General features: G+C 42.4%; 1 pseudogene; it reads right to left on the bottom strand.

Annotated features, from left to right (window-relative positions):
* Positions 1 to 666: 666 nt before the first annotated feature.
* LOC133753620 (large ribosomal subunit protein eL33-like) lies at positions 667 to 998 on the bottom strand (annotated as a pseudogene).
* Positions 999 to 3,899: the final 2,901 nt, after the last annotated feature.

Raw genomic sequence — 3,899 nt, 5'->3', positions numbered from 1 at the left:
TATATTTTATATTTTCAATCACATACAGTGTGTTTATAGAGAAAAACCAAACCTTCCAACAAAAAAATGGGAAACAGCTAATTTTTCACATTTATGGTTTAAGAAAGTATCATGGAACTGTGAATTTCAAGTGCAAAATTTGACAATGATCTGATCTTTTCTAAAGATTTACTTATTTATTTAAAAGTCAGAGTTGGAGAGGGAGAGGGAGAGGGAGAGGGAGAGAGGGAGAGAGGGAGAGAGGGAGAGAGGGAGAGAGGGAGAGAGGGAGAGAGGGAGAGAGGGAGAGAGGGAGAGGGAGAGAGGAGAGAGAGGGAGAGAGAGAGAGAGAGAGAGAGAGAGAGAGAGAGAGAAAGGAAAGAAAGGAAGAAGTCTTCCATTTGCTGCTACTTCCCTCCCCAAATGGTTTCCATGGCCAGGGCTAGATCAAGATGAAACCAGGAGGCATATGGGTGGCAGGGGCCCAAGTACTTCTGTTGTGTTCTCAGGCACATTAGCCGGGATCTGGATTGGAAACAGAGGAATTGGGACTTGAACTGATGCTCCAATATGAGATGTCAACAGACATTATAGGCTGCAGCTTAATCCACTGTGCCACAACACCACCACTTAGGATTTTTTTTTACAAGAGAACAAATCCATTTTATTTATTCACTTTTCTATAGTTTAAATCCTAGAGGGGTACAGCATCACATGGCTTCTGTGTCCAATGGCTTCACAGGAAGGTTGCTTCAGAATTTGGCACAAACCATACCACTGTTTCCCTGAGCATGAGTTACCTGTCCCTAGGTTACTCTGGTTTTGTTAGGTCTGCTGCCAGCAGTCACTGTGTTGTTCTTTGCTTTGCACACATAAGCATACCTCTTGCCCAAGTAGAACTCAGTTTAAACTTGAGCATAGACACTTTAAATTTTAAGAAGTTTCATGCGCTCTTTTTTGTTCCAGAGACCTCGCTTATAGCCAGCAAAAATGTCCTTGCACCACAGTCTTCCAGCCATAGTTACCTTCTAGAAGTCCTGTTCCCAACAGCCCTCCACAGGCTCAAAAATGGTAGAAACAGGTAGCCCCTTAAGAATTTCTTAAAGTGGGATGTTAATTTGAGAATCACCTTTATGGAGGCAGTTGTTAAAAACAGTCATATGTTAATGCTGAGAGACCTCACATATAAGAAAGATAAGAGGAAAGAACAGAGATATTGTTCAAATGATTGGCCTCTAAATTTACTGAAACTCCATCTTCAGTGTTAGAAGCATCAAAGAAGTAGGTTTGATTCCTGTGTCAAGTGAGTCCTCCCAGGAAAGCACAGACAGACACAGAAATAGGTGAGAAAGGTGTGCTGCACAATTAATGTCTAGGAAAGATCAGGAGGAGGGACACAGCAGAATAGGCTGGGATGGGCCTTGGACTATAAGACAACTGTGACAAAGCTGTCACCAATCTAACTGGGAGCTCTGGGGCAATGATGGCCCATTAGAAGAGTCCTCCACTGGGCAAAAATGAGTGGGTGCACATGATCTTCCTATTCTGAATGTTTGGCTGAGGGCTACCCGGAAGGAACATGGCCTGGAACAGGCCTTTGGCCTGGTGATTAACATGCTGTTTGGCACCCCCACATTTCATTTCAGAGTACCTGGGTTTAAGTGTTGACTCCACTCCCCACTCCAGCTTCCTACTGATGCACACCCTGGGATGATACAAGTGATGACTAAAATTGGGTCCCTGCCCACTTCGTGGGAGACCTGGATTGGGTTCCCAGCTCCCAACTTGGGCCTGGCCCAGGCTTGGCTTTTGCAGGCCCTTAGGGAGTGAATCACTGGATAGGAGCTCCCTGTTTCTCTTTCTCTCTATCTCTGACTCTCAAGTAAATAAAATGTATAAATAAAAATTAAAATAAAGAAGGTCAAAGTACATCTTGAAGCAACTTAACATCTGGAGGGTCTCAGCTAGCTATACTCTTTGCAACTGAACAACATGTTTTGTCTCAAATGGAGACCCAAGCAGTGCATCTCTGTGGATGCCATGGCTCCTCTGATGAAATGGTTCTGGAGAGAGAGCATCACTCAGAAGCAGAAGAAGAGCAATAGCTGAGCTCACTCGATTTCTCACCCAAACTCAAGCTTACTGTGACAGTTTTGTAATCTCTCTGTGTCTTAATTTTCTTAGCAATGAAGGGGTGGGAGATCTATTTGAGATATAAAAGGTATCTGGCTCCAGATAGCAAGAACTTTGAGAAATCCTATGGGATTAGAACGGTATTAAAAGCACAGAATCAGGGCCAGGTTGCCTGAGTTTGAAACCAGGCTTTAGCACTGACTAATTGTGTAATCTTGGGTGAGCTACAAAAACCTTTCCTAGCCTCAATTTCCCCATCTTTGAAATGAGACTAATAGTTTCTACCTAATAGGGTTCAAAATCCAAAGAGATATAAAGCATTCAGGATAGTGCCCGACATGTAGTGAATACTCAGCAAATGCTAGTTTGAGCTCTTATGCTCCTACATACATGAGGGTACTTTTAAAAGTTTGTGGAAGCAGACTCATAGAATGGCAGATGTCCTAAACAGCACTCTGGCCTCAGAATCAGCCCTTAAGGCATTCGGATCTTGCTAAAAAGCCCATGAGAGTATTTCAGGCATGGAAAGCCAAGAAAAAAAAATGACCTAAATGAAAGATCTCTGTGAGATCCCAGCGGAAAGAAGGGGCCATCAAAGAAGGAGGTACCTTTCTCTGAAGGGAAGAGAGAACTTCCACTTTGATTATGGCCTTGTCTAAATAAGACCAGAATTGGCGAACTCAAGAGGCTTCCACAGCCTTGGCAACTCATGACAAGAGCCTCGGGTGATTACTGATGCCATAAACAAGAGTGTCAATTGTTAAATCAACAACAGAAGTCACTGTGCACTTGCTCCCCATGTAGGATCTCTGTCCTTAATGTGTTGTACTATGTGAATAAACAGTATAACTAGTACTCAAACAGTACTTTATATTCTGTGTTTCTGTGTGGGTTCAAGCTGTTGAAATCTTTACTTAGTATATACTACATTGATCTTCTGTATATAAAGATAATTGAAAATGAATCTTGATGTGAATGGGATGGGAGAGGGCGTGGCAGATGGGATGGTTGCGGGTGGGAGGGTGGTTATGGGGGAAAAAGCTGCTATAATCCAAAAGTTGTACTTTGGAAATTTATATTTATTAAATAAAAAAAGTTTGTGGAAAAATGGAACAAAAGGACAAGTTTATTTGGTGAAAAAGTTTTGAAAATCCTTGCATACGTTTTTTCAAAATGCATTTTCCATGAACCCTTGTCATGGGTTACCCTCGTCATGGGTTGTATATGGTTACCATATACAAATGCTCTTTAATAGACCTGGGGTTTAGAATGAAAATGTAAGGGGTGAATGTGTCCCCAGCTAGACTCAGTGGCAGCTATATCTAAGGAGAACCTTCAAGGCTGCTTTTCGTGTATACTGGTTTCTGGGATGGGGTGAAATGCGGTTTTGTTCCACAGTAGTTTGTGTTGTTTCTGGATTGCCTGTGACTGAAGCCTCCCTTCATTCCTTTTGTGATCTGATTGTTTTCACCTCAATGATTTTTTAAATTGAAAGTTCAAAAAAATTATTAATTGAGTTCTGCTTCCCCGACCATTGGAAGTTGCTGAGTCTCAGACAAAAATGCTCCAGAAGCCCATAAACACCATCGCCTGCTATAATCGGCTCAGAGTTATTAACTTTCGATTCTTTTATTTTGTAAACTTGGCAAGCAGACCTTTGTTGCTATAGACACAATAAGGGCTCACCCTTAAGTCGGCCTCTGAGCTTGGGAGGTCTGGCCAACCTCTTCTCCAAGGCAGGATTCCCACATTTTCTGGCCTATGACTAAGGAAGGCTAATTGATTCC

The sequence above is a fragment of the Lepus europaeus genome, chromosome X (genome assembly GCF_033115175.1).
Source record: "Lepus europaeus isolate LE1 chromosome X, mLepTim1.pri, whole genome shotgun sequence".
Classification (NCBI taxonomy): Eukaryota; Metazoa; Chordata; class Mammalia; order Lagomorpha; family Leporidae; genus Lepus; species Lepus europaeus.
Note: the sequence above shows the minus strand (reverse complement) of the source record. Positions and strands in the feature narration are given on the sequence as shown.